Source organism: Lactuca virosa, chromosome 4, assembly GCF_052849685.1.
Source record: "Lactuca virosa cultivar CGN04683 chromosome 4, Lactuca_virosa_CGN04683_v6, whole genome shotgun sequence".
Classification (NCBI taxonomy): Eukaryota; Viridiplantae; Streptophyta; class Magnoliopsida; order Asterales; family Asteraceae; genus Lactuca; species Lactuca virosa.
The window spans coordinates 461,570,520-461,590,364 of NC_136429.1; the positions used below are offsets into that span (position 1 = coordinate 461,570,520).

Sequence of the window (19,845 nt, forward strand, 5' to 3'; positions counted from 1 at the left end):
GATGTTATTAAAGAATTAGTAGAACAGAGTTCTATATTTTCTCATTAACCACCATCAAAATATATACATGATATACATTTGGAAAGGAAAGTATAACAAATAGGAGCAAAATAAGGAAAACATATATGAACAAATATACACGAGAGAATCAAGGAATCCATTACTCCCCCCTCAAGTTGGAGCATGGAGGTTGTAAATGCCCAACTTGCCAAGCAATGAGTTGAACTGTTGAGCCCCTAAAGGTTTGGTGAACAAATCGGCATTTGGAATTTGGTGTTGATGTTTAATGGTTGTATTTCCTTTGATTCTACTCTTTCGCATACAAAATAACAATCTATTTCTACGTGTTTTGTACGCTCATGGAAGACAGGATTATTTGCAATGTGTCGGGCAGCTTGGTTGTCACAAAACAGGGTGTTGGTCCACTTCGTGTGACATCTAATTCCTTTAAGAGCCATCTCATCCATAGTATTTCACTAATCGTAGTTGCCACTGATCGGTATTCAGCTTCTGCGGATGATCGTGACACAGCGGATTGCTTCTTGGATTTCCAAGAGATTGGTGCTCCACTCAAAAGTAAAAGATACCCGGTTCTTGATTTTCTAGTGAAAGGGCAACCTAACCAATCTGAGTCACGATACATAACCAGGTCATTTCCTCCTTCGTATGGAAGTAAAATTCCTTGTCTAATAGTACCCTTTAGATATCGCAAAACAAGAATGGCAGCCTCCAAATGAGCTTCACGTGGGTCAGCTACGAATTGGCTCGGTACATTAACTACATAAGATACATCGGGTCGAGTAGCTTGTAAATAGAGTAATCGACCCACCAGCCTTCTGTATTGACTCATATCTACCTTTGGTTCACCGCTATCTTTATCCAGTTGTAATCATTGTTCCATTGGAAAATTGCATGGTCGGCATTCTTGTAACCCACAATCATCTAGAATGTCTAGAATATATTTTCTTTGTGTGAGAACAAGTCCTTCACGAGTTCGAGCAACCTCAATTCCCAGAAAATACTTTAAAGTTCCAAGATCTTTAATAGTAAACCTTTCATTAATGTACCCTTTTGTTTCTTGAATCTCTCAGAGATTGTTTCCTGCAATGATTACATCATCTACATATATAAGATCCATTACATGAGTGTCACCATTTTTTTAAATGAAGAGAGAATGATCCATCTTGGTTTGCTTAAAACCCATTTCGACCAATACCACAGTGAACTTTTGATACCAATTTCATGAGGCTTGCTTCAAGCCATACAAGTACTTTCTTAGTTTGCACACTCTCGTCTCTTCCTTTTTACAAAAACCTTGGGGTATCTTCATGTACACATCTTCATCAAGCTCTCCATGTAGAAAAGCATCATTTACATCTAATTGGTGTATTATCCAATTTTTCTTTACAGCCACAGTAAGTAAGCTCCTGACAGTGACGAGCTTGGGTACCAGGGAAAATGTTTCATGATAATTCGATTGCCTTCTATTTGAGTAAATCCATTAGCGACTAGTCTCGCCTTGTACCGTTCAACTTCTCCATTTGGTTTGTATTTAAATTTATAGATCCATTTGGAGTCTATAGCTGGTTTTCCTTTCGGTAACTCCTCGATACTCTACGTTTCGTTTTCTTCAAAAGCCTGAATTTATTTCTCCATGGCATGTCTCCACTTTTCATCCTGGACAGCTTGAGCAACGGATTTCGGCTCATCAATGGAATCGATGGCCGTTAGAAAAGCTTTTTGAGAGTTAGAAAAAATTTCATAGGAAATAAAATTTTCAACAGGGTATACCGTGGGATGTCGTTGATTGGGAGCAGGTCGTGCATGGTCAACGGATGGAGGAAGGCGGACATCATAGTCAGAGAAATGTCTCAGTTGTGTTCGGTTTCTTCTTTCCCTAATTGGTTCGTTAGCTTCCACGACTTCATCAACATTTCTATTTTCGACCTCACTTATTCCATCTTGGTTCGCATTGAATTCATTCTGGCCCAAAGAAAAACAACTATTGTTAACATTGTCATTTGTTTGAGTTGATGAAGAAGTTTCTTGAGTGGGGCTCTCACTTTCTTCATTTTGGGTCATTACAAGGGATTCTTGTGCCAGACCATTACTTCCTGTCGTTGGGCTGGTATATTTTGTATTTGATCTGTTAATCCCTTCTTCTTTGTTTTCAACATTCACTTCTTGAGAATTATTTGGAAACTTGAAAATCTCCTCCTGGGGCTTATTCTCGTTGACAGTGGAGAAAGAGAACACACCTTCCACAAATTTCACATCCCTTGAAATAATGATTTTTCCATTCGTCGCATAATAAATTTGATACCCTTTTGTTCCTTTCAAGTATCCAATGAAAACTCCTGGTCACCCCTGACTTCGAATTTTTCCCCTTTTGTTTTCGTGCTCCTGTAATACGCCAAGAACCCAAAAACCCTTAGGAGATCATAATCTGGCTTTTGTTGATATAAGATCTCGTAGGGTGTTTTGTTTTCTATCACTTCTGGGGGTAGCCGATTAATTAAGTAAGTAGTTGTTAATATGCATTCTCCCCAAAATTTCGTTGGCAAGTTTGCTTCAAACCTTAAAGCACGTGTCGTCTCGAGTAGATGTCTGTGTTTTCTTTCCACAACCCATTTTTTTAACATGTATGTGGACAAGTCATCTACAAATTCATCCTTTGATCAACATAAAACTCAAGCATGCAGTTTGATGTGAATTCGCCACCATTTTCACATCTAAGTCTCTTGATGCTCTTTTCAAATTGTGTTTTCAGCCATTAATGAAAATCAATTAAATGCCCACCGGCTTCATCTTTATGTTTAAGGAGAAAAACCCAAACAACCCTACTATAATCATCTACAATGGTAAGAAAATAACTTGCATGTGAAGTTGAAAGAGTACAATACGGACCCCAAATATCACAATGTATTAACTCAAAACAATCATGTGTTTTAATAGAACCAACAGGAAAAGGTAACCGTGTGTGTTTATCTTTGGAACAAGAATCATAAAACCAATATTCTTTATTTCTAACAGAAACATTCTTAAGAAAATCAATGTGAGAAAGTCTTGAATTTGAAGCATGACCTAGATGTTTTTGCCATACATCAACGCTCACCATCATAGCTTGTCTTTTATTCTCGTTCCTCCCCATCTGATATAGACCAACTTGACACTTGCCCACTCCAATCAATGTCCTCAAACTTAAGTCCTGCATAACAAAGAAATCCAGAAAAAATGTCACTACACAATGGAGATCCCTTGATAAGTTACTAACAGATAGAAGATTGTAGTTAAATTTAGGAACATGTAACACTCATTTTATCTTAATTCCACTTTCAAGGGTGTGATCTCCTTTTCCTTCGACAACAATCCTTTCACCATTTGGTATAATAATAGGAGGTTCATGAGCACCATTGGTTTGATTTTCAAGGACCAAAATTTTGTGAGTGATGTGATTTGTTGCACCTATGTGTAACATCCCAAAATTCATAGCCAAAAATTTCATTTTTAATTAAGTATAAAACTAGTAGTCTGAAACATCCATAGTGTTAACTCATTTCATAATCAAAAACCAGTATTTCAAATAACTAAAACATGTCATAGAAAAGTATTATCAGAGTACTACTCCCAAAGATATTATAATACGGAAATCATAGTGTGATGTGCTGCGATCCTGCCGGCTCCTTTCCTTTTGAAAAAGAAGTACCTGAAACCAAAACTGAAAACCGTAAGCACGAAGCTTAGTGAGTTCCCCCATCATACCACATAACCATATACTGCCAGGCATATCTGGGTGCTCGGCCTACCCTGTCAAGCATATCTAGGTGCCCGACCAACCCTGCTGAGCATACCTGGGTGCTCAACCTACCCATGTCATGCATACCAGGGTGCCCTGACCTACCCCTGTCAAGCATATCTGGGTGTTCGACCTACTGTCACAAGTAGTATTTTAAGGCTAGGAAATTATGTCCATGTGTAATTAACTTTTGGTGTTATCTTGAAACCCTAAGTATGATGTTATACAAATTATTCATTCAAAAACGACAATTCGAATCAAAACTCACTCGTGCAAGCTGTAAACCTAATTACATACACTACATTCACTCGACTTTGGGGTTGTAACCCTAACTTCACGGTTCAAACCTATTGTTGGACCAGGATTCACTTATTGGGCCTAATGGGCCAGTAACCCCTCAACTTGGTTCTTTTGGGCTAAGAATCCTCATTTGGGCCCTAATTGGACCCACATTCATTAAGCAATAGTATTTTCGGCCATAAGACTCTTCATGGGCCTTATTGGGCCGAAAACCACTCAACTTGTCTCTATCGGCCGAAAACCCACTTATTTAATCACATTGGGCCGAAAACCCATTTCTTTTACTCTTTTGGGTCGTAAAATTGTATGTGGGCCCAATGGGCCGAAAAATTTCTTGTTGGACTACATATTTTCGGTTGCTATCCAATTCAAGCCCAATGTTTATTCTTTTCTTTCCTTCCCTCATTCTCGGTTTTAACAAAAAAAAGAGAAATTGAATTAGTTTAAATTAGTGACACCTCATTGTTGTTTAGAGGTTATCCATGCAATTTAACCATCAAACATCTATGCACTTAGAGTATAACCTTCCTGTAATAACCATTTAACCCACTCTCTTCTCTCTCCCTCTACTTACGGCCGAAGACCCCCACACCCCCCTCACTTCATCCATTTTTTTCAATCACAAAACTCTCTCAACTCCTTATCTCTCTAGGTACACCAAGAACTCTGTATTCCCTCTTCAAGAATTCGTGAGTTGTGTGTGTGATTTCAAGAGCTTTGCATCAAGTATTATCCACTAAGTAAGTTATTATCACTCTGAAATGATTTGTTTCCATTTCATGCAAAGATTCTCACTCATAAACACTCCATTTCGTGTCTAGATTCCTAGAAACATCTAGGTTTCGAAAACTCTTCCTAAGAAGCATTCAAGGCCGAAAACTCCTTCAATCTTCTCTTCGAAACCGAACTAACACCAAGGTGAGCTTCATACCCCTCCTTTTTCGTGATTTACTAACTTTTGAGGGAGAATACAAGTTGGTTTTGTGTTAAATCTAAGTATTTATGCATGCTTGTATGTATTTTCATGATATGTTGTGTAAATATGTTATGAAACTATGTTTAACACTTATGAACTCGATATATCTTCCAAGTATTGAAGATATTAGGAAAACAAATTACTTTATGTAACTCATTATGATGTTGAAAATGATTAAACATGTTTTAGGATACTATAAAACTAAAGAAAACCCAATGAAGGGCCATATTTGACAAATAAGCAAAAGTGAGCCCTTTTAATGATACTCACGGTTTTAGATGGGCCAAAAGAGTCATTTTTGGACAAAATGTGTTTCTTTTGGGCCTTCTCGGTTTTAATGGGCTAAAATGGTCATTTTTCATAAAAATGGGCCTTATTTGGAAATTCACGGTTTCATGGGCCTAAAATGTAATTTTTGGCCTTAATGGATTTAAATTGTCATTTTTAACAAAAATGGGCCTTAATTGTAATTTTCGGCCATAATGGGCCTAAAACGTCATTTTTAACAAAATGGGCCTTGATTGTAAATTATCGGCTTTAATGGGCCAAAAATGTCATTTTTAACAAAAAAAGGCATTTATGGTAAATTTTCGGCTTAATGGGCCAAAAATGTCATTTTAACAAAAATGGGCCTCAAATACCCATTTACATGCTTATTGGGCCTTATATAATCATTTCATGATTATTGGGCCTTACATACTCATTACATGTTTATTGGGTCTGGTATACTCAATTTCATGTTTATTGAGTCTCATGACACATTCTATGTGATGGGTTTTAGGTACAACAAATAAACTAGAAACAATTCCTAAGTTCACATGCAACCTACTTTGGATCTATGTTTTAACTATTGAACATACAACTTTGAATTGCAAAACAAGAACCCTAGAGGAGAGAGGCTAATTTCGAAATTAACAAACTAGGGTTTAGGGTTTACATACCTTTCAATTGTTATAGCAAACAATTGATATTCCCTTGATCTTGATCTTGATCTTCTTGGAAGCTTTAGCACCACAAGTGTAATGCCTCTAATGGAATCACACCCAAACTAGCAAGAAGGAAAGTAGAAGAAGAGAGAGGGGAGGGAGTATGCAATTTCGGCCACTAGGGTTTCTTCTAAAGAATTCAGTACACAAAATGTGAGCCAGGAGGCTCCTTAAATAGTTGAGGGAACTAGGGTTTAGGGAAAACCCTAGTTATCCTTTGCTTAGGGCCTAAGCAAGACCCAAGGCCTTATCTTGGAGCCCTTGGACGAATTCTCTAGGGTTTCCCCTAGGGTTTTCGTCCACCCCCTTCCAAGGGGGTTCTGGAACCTTCCACTCAACTATTAGTTAATTGCAAACTAGTCCCTGCACTTTATAATTAATTCTTTTAACCCCAAAATTAATTCTGATTAATTTCTGGTTAACAATTAATTAAACATAATGATTTCTAATTAATATATTAATCCATTAACATATTAATAAATCATTTATATTAATTTATTAATCTTATAAATTAATATCTCTCCTTTCATAATTTCCTTGTCCAGTTGCTAGGTTGAGGGCAACCCAAAAGGACTGTGCTGCTATCAATTCAAGTACATACCAGTTATAGTTATGGGCTTAGACATCTAATCCAACAGTCTCCCACTTGGATAAGTCTATAACTATAATTGCTAGTATGCCTTCTAAATTTGACCAGCAAATTGTAGCTTCCAAAAAGCTGCTGCCGAACTCTGACCCAGTCAGTTACGTGTCCTAAGATAAGTGATCATATAACCCTTCGTTCTGCTTGATATCCCCAGACAAAAGACATGGAATATAATCAATCTCTTTGTCCAGAATCTATGTTTCCCGATTCCTGATTTGTGATGATGTAGGACTTCTAATTGAACACATCAATTTAGTCCTGGCTGGGCCCAGCACATAAGTCAACACCAAATCATCGAGGGGCCCACAGATATCGCTTTTCCTGTTAGGGCAAAAGGAACAAATAAACGTTGACTCATATGCTTGTATCTTTTACTCATCAAATTATGCATGACAATACGTTTTATAACACCAAGTTACTGATGCGTTTTCGTATCACCAATGCACAACCGACTTGTAAATTACAACTCATATATCTTCGTTTCAAGATTATAAGATATTATCGTCTCAGTATTACTCGTGATGAATTCCATGAAGTAATACTCTGAGCGTGGGTTTATCCAATACTCAAATCTCAATTTCTGAGTACTCATGAACATTGCAGCAATTCTATTGCCATGTCTATCCTTAGACAATCTGCAATCCAATTCATGACAGTCTTAATTCACTACTTACTTCCAAGAGTACGAGCGACTGTGGAGTTTGAATAATCTCATTATTCAGGAAGTAAAACATGCAAAAATGAAACACAATAATAAACAATTGACAAAAGGTAGTAGCCAAACTTATAAATAATACTTTATTATTTAATCACCAAAAGTCAATTACATTTACTTTGTTACAAGTTTCAAAAACTAATCTAACTACTAAAACTAATATCATCTTTCAGTCCTATGCTCCGAGCATGCTGAATATGCTTAGCCCTACTCAGACCCTTTGTGAGAGGATCTGCTGGGTTATCTTCAGATGACACCCTCTTTACTATAAGATGGCCTTCTTCTACTCTATGTCTGATGAAATGGTACTTTCTGTCGATATGTCTGGTCTTACCATGATCTCTCGGTTCCTTTGTCAAGGCAACCGCTCCTTCATTATCGCAGAACAGTTCCATAGGCTCCTGGATGGTTGGAACAACTCCGAGATCCCCGATGAAGTTCCTCAACCAAGCTGCTTCTTTCGACGCTTCACTTGCTGCTATGTACTCTGATTCACAAGTAGAATCAGCCACCGTATTTTGCTTGGAACTCTTCCAAGTAACTGCTCCTCCATTCAGTAAAAACACCCAGCCCGACTGAGAACGGAAGTTATCTCTATCCGTCTGAAAGTTGGCATCACTGTAACCATCTACTCTCAAAGTATCACTGCCACCAAGCACAAGGACCCAGTCCTTTGTCCTTCGCAAATACTTGAGTATATTCTTAACTGCTATCCAATGAGCTCTACCTGGGTTTCCCTGATAGCGACTGACCATGCTCAAAGCAAATGCCACATCAGGGCGAGTACATGTCATAGCGTACATGATCGATCCGACAGCGGAAGCATAAGGTACACGACTCATGTCATCTATTTCAACATCTGTACTCGGGCATTGAGTCTTACTCAATTTGGTATTGCTCTGGATAGGTAGCTCTCCCTTCTTGGAATTTTCCATACTAAACCTCTTTAGTACCTTATCCAAGTATGTGCTCTGACTAAGTCCAATTAGTCTCTTCTTTCTATCTCTCAATATTCTAATCCCAAGAATATAGGCAGCTTCTCCAAGGTCTTTCATGGCAAAACACTTTCCAAGCCAAGACTTAACTTCTTTCAAGGTTGGAACGTCGTTACCAATGAGTAATATGTCATCGACATACAACACCAGAAAAGTTACTATACTCCCACTAGCCTTGATATACACACAGAACTCATCTTCACTTCTAGAGAAACCAAACTCTTTGACTTTCTCATGGAAGCAAAGATTCCAACTGCGAGATGCTTGTTTCAATCCATAAATGGATTTCTCAAGCTTGCACACTCTATTGGGGAACTTTGCATCAACAAAACCCTCTGGCTGACTCATGTAAACATCTTCAGCCAACTTCCCATTAAGGAAAGCAGTTTTGACATCCATCTGCCAGATTTCATAATCATGAAAGGCAGCTATGGCGAGCAATATCCTAATAGATTTAATCTTAGCCACTGGCGAAAAAGTCTCATCATAGTCAACCCCTGGGGTTTGAGTAAAACCTTTTGCAACCAGTCGAGCCTTGAATGTGTGCATATTTCCATCCATGTCTGTCTTCTTCTTGAAGATCCATTTGCACCCAACTGTCTTACGACCTAGTGCACTATCAACCAAATTCCAAACTTGATTGTCATACATGGACTTAATCTCGCTGTCCATTGCCTCTTTCCACTTGGAAGCCTCTGGGCCTGCCATTGCTTCCTTATAAGTGACTGGTTCATCTAAGTTTACCAGTGTTCTGTCACTTATGAATGTGTCACCATCTGAAGTAATATGAAAACCATACAACTCAGGTGGCACACTCACCCTAGTGGATCTTCTAAGAGGTAATGAGTTATCAATTGGTTCAACAGGAACTGTTTCCTCTGGTTGAGTGCTAGTGTCTTCTAAGGTTCCTTCATTGGCTGAATCTTGAATTTCTTCAAGGTCAATAGTGCTCCCACTGTCCACTTTGAATATGAGCTCTCTTTCAAGAAAGACTCCTCTTCGTGCTACAAAGACCACGTTCTCACTAGGCCTGTAGAACAAATATCCAAAAGACTGCTTTGGGTAACCAATGAAAACACATTTCTCACTTCTAGTTGCTAGCTTGTCGTGAGTCTCTCGTCTTACGAAAGCTTCACAACCCCAGCCTTTAATGTGTGCTAACGAGGGAACTTTCCCTGTCCACATTTCGTGAGGTGTTTTGGCAACCTTCTTTGTAGGGACAAGATTGAGGATGTGGGCGGCTGTCTCTAAGGCATACCCCCAGAAGTGAATAGGAAGCGAAGCCCGACTCATCATAGAACGAACCATGTCTAACAAGGTTCGATTGCGCCTCTCAGCTACACCATTTAACTGTGGTGTCCTGGGAGGAGTCAATTGTGAGACTATCCCACATTCTTTCAGATAGTCGTTAAACTCGATACTAAGATACTCCCCGCCTCTATCGGATCTAAGTATCTTTATCTTTCTGCCCAATTGATTTTCGACTTCATGCTTAAACTCTTTGAACTTTTCAAAAGTTTCTGACTTATGCTTGATCAAGTAGATATATCCATATCTGCTATAATCGTCAGTGAAAGTCACATAGAATCGATTAGCATCTCTTGTGGTTGATCTGAAGGGCCCACACACATCCGTGTGTATGAGATCCAACAGACCTTCACCTCTTTCACAAGACCCTGTGAATGGTGATTTTGTCATCTTTCCCAAAAGACAAGATTCACACATATCATCTGACTTTAGGTCAAATGATTCCAACACTCCATCCTTTTGGAGTTGGGCTATGCGTTTCTTGTTAATGTGTCCAAGACGACAATGCCACAAGCATGCCTTGTCTACACTATTAGACAAGTCAATATTAAGTACACTATTTCCTAGGCTATCAACACAAGTCACTGTTTCATACACACCATTACAAGGCAAAGCTTCAAACATAAAAACACCATTCTTATAAACAGAAATTGAACCATTCAAATCATTAAAAGAATATGTAAAACCTTGTCTGAACAATGCATGAAATGAAATAATGTTTCTCGTCATCTCAGACGAATAGCAACAATTTATTAAATCTAATCTAACATCATTACTAAGCAGAAGCTGATAAACTCCGATCTTGGTTACTGGTGAAGACTTTCTGTTTCCCATGATCAGGTTTATCCTTCCTCGCTCTATCTCCTCACTTTCCTTTAGACCCTGCAAATCAGAACAGATATGAAAACCACATCCTGTATCAAGGACCCATGAACGAGAAGATAATGAGTTATTAGCAGAAATAGTGTAAATACCTGCCGAAGATGGCTTCACTTTGCCATCCTTGATATCTTGCAGATATTGTGGGCAAGATCTCTTCCAATGCCCCTTTTGGTTGCAGTAAAAGCAAACTGCCTCTTTTGGATCAGAAACATGGGAAGTGGAACCATTGGGCTTAGCCTTTGGGCCATTACTAGATGACCCAGCTTGAGCCTTGCTCTTCCAGTTTTGCTTGGGAGGACCTTTCCTCTTTTTCCCCTTTCCCTGTCCAATAGCCAAAACAGGGGCACTAGCAGGTGTGGAGGGTATACTTTTACCCTTCATCCCTGCCTCAGCTGTCTGCAACAAGTTGTGCAATTGGGCCAAGGTCTGCTCAGTATTGTTCAAATGGTAAGTTAGAATAAACTGACCATAACATTCAGGAAGTGAGTTCAAGACCATGTCAATGGCCAATTCCTCATCAAAGTGAATATTGAGCTTGACCAAACGCTCTATGTAGCGTTGCATTCTTTGCACATGTGACACAACTGACTCCCCATCTTTCATCTTGCAAGCCATGAGTGACTTGACTGCTTCGAACTTTTCTTGACGAGCTCGCTTATGGTACTTTTCCATAAGGTCCTTGTTCATCTCGAAAGGCCAGTAGTCCTCATAGTACCTCTGCAGTTCTGGGGACATAGTTGCCACCATGATGCATGCCACTTTGGTAGTATCATCGTAATGTTTCTTGTAGGCAGCAAGATCTTCAGGAGTAGCTTCATTCTCATCAAGCTCTTTGAGCTCCTTTTCAAGAACATATTCTTTGTTCTCGAAACGAAGAGCCATCTTGATGTTGCGCATCCAATCGTTATAGTTTGAGCCATCCATAACGACTTTGGAGCAAATATTGAGCAAAGAGAAGTTTTGGTTGGAGGAGGACGAAGCAGAAGTGTTTCCAGGAGTAGACATCTGAAAAGAAAGAAAGTTTTAGTTAGATTTCAAGATACCTTAATAAAATAACCCAAAGATATAATATCAAGGTTAGGATCCAACTATGAAGATTCACAACTTAGAAATGGGATGCCGAGATCCAAGTGCAAATTTCATAAAGGTAGGTGAATGACGATTCACCAATTCCACCATTAGACGAAACAAACGAAGTGAAATTCCTAATTCTTTTGAGATACATTGAAACTATTCAATGGCATGTTTTAATCTCAGATTATGCTCTTCTATTTGTGACTGGGATGCCGAGGATCACAAACAAGATGTGAATAACCATGCAAATGTGCTTGGTAACCTCATTGTCTTTATCATTAACTATTGATGTGCTGGTAAACCACACACGCTCCATCAAAATGACAATTATGAGATACCCATTACTACTCTTTATTAGTGCCTTTTAGTGTGCTGGTTAACCACACACGCTCCACTAACGACCAATAAAGCATAATGTGCAATTTCATGGATTAGCATACTTTTCACATTTTTCCTAAAGTAACTAGAGTTGGGATTTTGAAAATAATGTTCTAGTACTTTCTTTAATATCATTATACTTTTAATGAGAAGTAGTTGTCCTATCAAATCTGTTCTGCTAACGACCCTCCACTAATCAAGGAAGCGGTGGGTGAGAGTGGACACCCATTCAACTACCATTTTATAGGCACTTTCCTTATACCCCCCTTATAGATTAGCTTCGTGAATGAGGCATACTAGCGATTTGACTGACCATGTTCTTATACATATATAATATTAAACTTTTAATTATAATATATATATATATATATAAGGTGTGTTTTAAAACATTTTAAAACTTCAAGGGTTTATAAATTTCGAAATTTAAGCTATTAAATTTAAATTTAAATAAACCAATTAACTAGATTTAATATTTATCTTTTAATTAACTATTAATCAAATTATTAAATCTTGTAAGGATTATCTAATTAAATTAATCCATTAATTTAATCCTAATCCTTATCCCTCTAAATTTCGAAAAATAGGGTAAGGATAATTATCCAATTAATCTAATTAAGTAACAATTATCCAAAACAAGAAACCCTAAAACTTCTAAGCAAATTTCGAAATTTACAAGGGAGGAGGCTAGGGTTTTCAAAACCCTAACCCTAATTTCGATTAGGGTTCTTTGGAGGCTAGGGTTTTCGAAAAAACCCTTTGATCCAAAACCCTAGAAATCGAAAATTTGGCCTTTAGGGTTTAATAGCTATAAACCCTAATTTGCAATTCAACAATTGTAGCAATTCAATTTAAAACAACAATGTCTCTGATACCACTGATGGGTTTTAGGTACAACAAATAAACTAGAAACAATTCCTAAGTTCACATGCAACCTACTTTGGATCTATGTTTTAACTATTGAACATACAACTTTGAATTGCAAAACAAGAACCCTAGAGGAGAGAGGCTAATTTCGAAATTAACAAACTAGGGTTTAGGGTTTACATACCTTTCAATTGTTATAGCAAACAATTGATATTCCCTTGATCTTGATCTTGATCTTCTTGGAAGCTTTAGCACCACAAGTGTAATGCCTCTAATGGAATCACACCCAAACTAGCAAGAAGGAAAGTAGAAGAAGAGAGAGGGGAGGGAGTATGCAATTTCGGCCACTAGGGTTTCTTCTAAAGAATTCAGTACACAAAATGTGAGCCAGGAGGCTCCTTAAATAGTTGAGGGAACTAGGGTTTAGGGAAAACCCTAGTTATCCTTTGCTTAGGGCCTAAGCAAGACCCAAGGCCTTATCTTGGAGCCCTTGGACGAATTCTCTAGGGTTTCCCCTAGGGTTTTCGTCCACCCCCTTCCAAGGGGGTTCTGGAACCTTCCACTCAACTATTAGTTAATTGCAAACTAGTCCCTGCACTTTATAATTAATTCTTTTAACCCCAAAATTAATTCTGATTAATTTTTGGCTAACAATTAATTAAACATAATGATTTCTAATTAATATATTAATCCATTAACATATTAATAAATCATTTATATTAATTTATTAATCTTATAAATTAATATCTCTCCTTTCATAATTTCCTTGTCCAGTTGCTAGGTTGAGGGCAACCCAAAAGGACTGTGCTGCTATCAATTCAAGTACATACCAATTATAGTTATGGGCTTAGACATCTAATCCAACACTATGTTAATCGGGCTGATAACAATAAATACTTGACATTTTGATAAAAACAAATGGTATTGTTATCACCAATGGTTTGTAATAAAAAATACATACTTGAAACATTACTTAAAGCGTTAAACAACGAGACACACTATTCGTGTAGATTTAGTTAAGTCTCTTGTGAGACACGCCTTCATTCGTACCTACCTAGTGTACATCATAAGTCATGTAGTTATAACCAGAGTCTCCTGGAGGGAGAGAGAGAATTTCTGTATATAGATCTATACGGGGTTGACACCCCCGCACCTGAGCTGTTCGCTACAGCTAGACGGGCCAGTCTAGGGTGACCAATGTCTTACCAAACGTGACGCCTGAAGAACGTCAGGAAAGGCATATCAGTCATATCAAGCATGGTTATAGCGACTCACATAGAGAATAACAAACAAATAAATTTACGGAATATGTATACTCCTTCGTGATACAAAGTACGTACTATACATTTGTTGGGTTATCAGCATAACATCATTCCTGTGGTGTTCATGCAACCCTAATTGCTTTGATCTAGGTTTTCTAAGTAAACATACAACATTGAATACCAAAGCAATAAACCCTAATAGACTAGCATACAAATCTGGAAAAACACATATGATTAGGGTTAGGAAGTTTACCTTGATTGTTATGTAGCAATAACAATCATAATCCTTCTTGATCTTGACTTCTGAAAGCCTAGTGCCTCAAATGTTGCACCTCTAATGGAGTCACAAACACTCAAACAACAGGATGACTTTAGGAGAGGGAAGATTTTCGGCCCTTAGGGTCTCTTAGAAGCATTGGCCGAAAATCCCTTAGTCATGGGGTCTATTTATACTTGTGGCTGGTAGGGTTTTAGGTGGAAACCCTAATATGACTGCTTAGGCCTTAAGCAACCCATGAACTCCTTCCTTAGAGCTCTTTGGATGAAATCTTATGGGCTTCCCCATAAATTTCGTCCACTCCACTCTATGGAGTCCATCAGCCCAACTAGCAACTAACAGTTAATTGCAATATCAGTCCCCTTTATTCAATCAATCTCTTTTGATCACCAAATTAATTTATGATCAATACTAATTAAATAATATGATTTCCAAATAATATATTAATCTTGTAATATATTAATAAAACCATTTTGAGTACGAATTTATTATTCATATAATAAATTCTACTCTCTCTCCTCTTGTCATCCTATCAAGTTGCATGAGTGAAGGCAACCCAAAAGGACCATGCTCATAATCGGGTCAAGTACATACCAAAATAGTTATGGGCTTAGACACCTAATCCAACAGTCTCCCACTTGGATAAGTCTAATAACTATTAAGTACGACTTCAGAACCTGATCAGCTATTGTAGCTTTCAAAAGTCGCTGTCAACTCTGATCTTATCAGAAACGCGTCCTTTAGATAAGGGATCATATATTCCTCCATTCTAGATATCGTATGAACTGAGTCATGGATTTTAATCATACTCTTTGTTCATGTGTTGTTTCCCGATTTCCGATTTATGACGACTGACAACAGACTACAATTGAACACATCAACTTAGTCCCGGCTTGGCCAAGCACTTAGGGTGTCATCACTAAATCATCGAGGGGCCCACAGATATCGCTTTTATCCCACATTGGGTAAAAGGAACTGATAAACTTCGACTCAAATGTTCGCTTGTACTTACTCATCAAATCACACACAACAATATGTTTTATAACACCAAGTTACTGGTGCATTTACATATTATCAATGTGTAACCGACTTGTAAATTACAACTCACATGTCTCGGTTTCAAGAATATAAGATATTATCGTCTTACTAATCACCCGTGATAAAATCCATGAAGTGATTCAAGTGAGTGTGGGTTTAAACCAATGCTCAAATCTTAATTCATAAGCACTCATGAATGTTGTACCAACTTTTGCTATGTCTAATACACTTTAGACAGTCCACAAACCAATTCACGACAGTCTAGCTTCAATACCAACTTCCAAAGTATTTATCGACTGTGGATAGTTTGAATAATCTTATTATTCGGGAAGTCAAAACATGCAAAGTGAAACACAAGAATAATCGAATCCAATATGGCCTCAAACTTGTGAGTATAAATAAAACACCTTTTATTTAGTCACCATATTGATTACACATTATTCATTATATAATGTCTAATCAACTTATTACTTGAATTATAACAACATGTGTCCCATGCTCCAAGCATGCATACTATGTTTACCTATGGTCCTTACTTTGTGAAATAGATCAATTGAACACATTTCCAATGATACTCATTTCACAACTCCTAATCCTTATTATAAGTGTAAGAACTCAAAATTCTAGCCACTATCAGAATATGTTAGATTCTAACATTTTATGCAATGCTCCTTTCGCAATGTCATAGCACAGCCACCAAGACTTTGCCAGTGATATTACAAAGTACTCTATGAAGTCTCACATTCAAAGTACATTTCTTTGAACATCCTTCTTGCATAAAAGTTTCTAATCTACATAGATTCTTAATATCCAACTCCCATTTATGGAAACATTTCCATATTTGCCATATGACAACTCATTCTAAATAGAATCATATCTATTCATAATAATGTCGATATGTTCCATCCAATACTCTACTTCCAACTGCTCACAAGTAACCAATCCTTGGCGAACCTCAGATTGTTCTTGACATTTGTTTAATTAATTTCAGTCATATTTGGTTCTGGTCCTTTTTCCCTCTTAATGCCCTAAGCATTTGGAAAATTAGAACGGTCGAATATTACAGCATATGCAATCGATCCTCTACTTGAAGCGTATGGGAAACGATTCATGAAAAACGTGATACTTTACCAGTTTCTTGCCATAATATTGCCATATATAGGATTCCCTTATGTTGAATCTTTTCAACATAACATCCATATATATCTTTTTGACTAAATTTGATTAAAATTTCTCGATCTAGCTTTTAGATTTGAAATGAAGTATAATATTCTCTCCCTTAATTATAGTAAAAAAAAACATTTCAACCCCTGCAACTTTGCAAAGTGAAACTTTTGTTTTCTATAATTAATATTGCTAACTTGCAACATAATAATCATGCTCCCACTTACATGATAATTATTACTTTACTAGCATAACACTTATGCTCCCACTAGCTTTGACATGTACTCAGAAAACATTTGGACTTCTAGAAATAAATACTTATTGATTTCCTTAACGAAAGTTCATATTTCTGATACGAGATGCTATGATAAGCCTTTATCTAAGCTTCTCAAACTCATACACCTTTCCTTAGATAGCTCACATGTGTGTCTAAACAATTTCAGAACTTACAACAATAATACTTAATTGTTCAAACTAATTGCCAAATCTCAGCATTCGAACTATGAATAGGGATGCCGTTATCATAATCGAATTTGAGAATGCAATTCTTACAATTGCTATCTCTTTAAAATCTTACTAGTGAAAGCGTTTCCTCACAATCATTTTCATGAAGCAGAGAAATCTTATGACACTTAGATTTTATGGTGTATGTGTTCATATCCATGTGAATTTGTCATAACCATAATCATAAGATAATGTTTGTGACAAATCCAAACTCTTATGGACAGAACTTGTTCATTCTTAATTTCTTGCCTTTAAGGGTCCCACCATTGCTTCCAAATCTTTAAGCAGCTCACCCCTACCTATCAATGTACTTTCCATTGATCAGGGTGCCTTGCCTCTATGCAATCAATTGAGAAATCATAGAATTCATATGCATAGTTGACTTAAACTGGAATGGAACAGAAACAACACTATGTCAACACGATAGGTTGCAAACCTCAAGTCGTGTGCTAGTGATTAACAATATGTCTACTCTTGATTAGTTCTTGAAACTCTTCAAGACCATTTAGACTCCCACTGACCTCTTGACATATAATATTCTCTTGTCAAGAAACATTCCTTGACAAAACAAATACTCAGGAGTTATTGTGGGTCCTTATCAAGACAAACACTACACACAATTGGTCTTATTTTGTCTTTGTCTTATCCAAGACATCACAACTTACCAATTTCAAACGTACAAGAGAAAAACATTTTCCTACTCCACATTTGATGAGTGTGTTCAACCTTTTTCTTAAGATGATGTCACTTAAGTCACAATCTTGGAGTACGACTCTAAGACTAGATTCTGGAACGAAGTATGATTCACCTTTTGATTTAACCATTTCAACAATTGTTGATTCCTCTTCTTAGCCATACTAGTGTACTAAGATGTCCTTAGAGGATCAATTGTGACACGGTTTCATAATCCCTAAGTTAATCACAAAACACGATACTTAAGTACTCTCCCATCTGTTCAGATTGGAGAAACTTTTATCTTTCTGCCTAATTCATTCTTCTTATTCGTTCTGCTATTCATTGAAACTTTTCCAATGATTCAGAATTACACTTAATCTTGTAAGCATAACCACATTTACTTGACTTTTAGTAAATCATGACGAATAATCTTACTGTTCTTTGTGGCGGACTTGACCTAGCGCACAACAATGCGTACCAGATCCTTTATTCCTTCACTTGACTCACATACTTATGTAAACAAGGAATTAGTCTTAATTTCCTAAGTACCAAGATTTCCATACATCACGTGACTCAAATCATATGATTCCAAGCTTCTGTCCAATTGAAACTTGGGCACTGGGAATCTTTCCTCATTTAGAAAAATACGAGACTACCATAAATAACATAACTAAGAATCACATCCACTTAATATTGCTTATAATAGAAACACACAAGCATCAATTTTCACAAACGACATTGCAAGGAGATATAAATAAGACAAAACTCAAAATTTATTTTATTTATAAAAAACGCGGAAAATCTTGTCCTTACAATCGCAATTCAAATGAAAACTATGATATTACAAATTCCTAAGCAATCTATCATAACTCTAAGCAGCAGCTCAAAAATCCGATCATCGAATCATGCGATCGAAATCCATTTCTTCGCGATCAGACTCAGCTCACTTCTTCCTTTAAGCTTCCTTTCTTTTCTTCGATCCTACAAAACATCAAAATGTAATCTTATCACATCATGTATTAAGAATCCAAAATAGAAAACTTAATAGAGTTAGATAGTGGATTTTACCTGAAGCAGAGTAATACATCTTGACTCTCCCATCTATTAGATCTCTCAGGTAGTCTGGGAAACTTCGTAACCAATGCCCCCTCTTTTGGCAGTAGAAACATATGGATTCTTCTGGAATGGTACACGGGACTATCTCAGACTCAGCCTTTCTCTTGCGTAGAGAAAACTTTTCTGGACTTCCAATGTTGCCATTACCCATAGAAGGTTAGGATATTGATTTACCAGACAAATTTGCTTGGCCAGTGCGCCAAATCATTACTGATTCAGCAGCAATAAGCAAATAAGTCAAATCAATGAGGGTCACGTCGTGGTCCATCATATAGTACTCTCTAATGAACTCCCTATATGATTCGGGAAGTGACTGAAGAACCAAGTCAACAGCCAACTTTCTTGAGACATCGACACCCAACATTCCCAATCTATCACTATGCAACTTCATATCCAAGACATGAGCACATACAGACTTTCCATCTTCGTGTTTGTACGCCAATAGGGCTTGAGTGACCTTGAACTTTTCAAGTCTTCGAACACGTGGGTCAAGGAGAATTATTGGAGGAGGTGGAGGAAGTGAAGCTTGATTTCCGTTTCCACAATCCAATCGTGGAACATCATCTTCAAGTGGAAAACTTTTTCCAACGGATTCAGGAAGATCATAGTTAGATTTTGACATCTACAAAACGGGAGAAATTCAAGTTAGTTGATAAGAATCCTTGATATAACACCCAAATGAAATATCAAGGCTAGGATCCAACACAATATTCTACAATTTGGAAGAGAGATGCCGTAATCCAAATTGCAGAACATTTGAAGGTAGGTAAATGACGATTTACCAATTTCCACCATGAAAAACGAAAATTGAAAATTAGGTTTTAAATGAATTGAAACTCCTAGATCTTTTGAGATTCATTGAACTTTTCAATGGTATGCTTAATATCGA

The 19,845-nt window shown here is 37.2% G+C and overlaps 1 pseudogene; it reads right to left on the bottom strand.

Moving 5' to 3' along the window:
* Window positions 1-340: 340 nt before the first annotated feature.
* Window positions 341-850, bottom strand: LOC145106792 (secreted RxLR effector protein 161 pseudogene; annotated as a pseudogene).
* Between the last annotated feature and the right edge of the window lie 18,995 nt (window positions 851-19,845).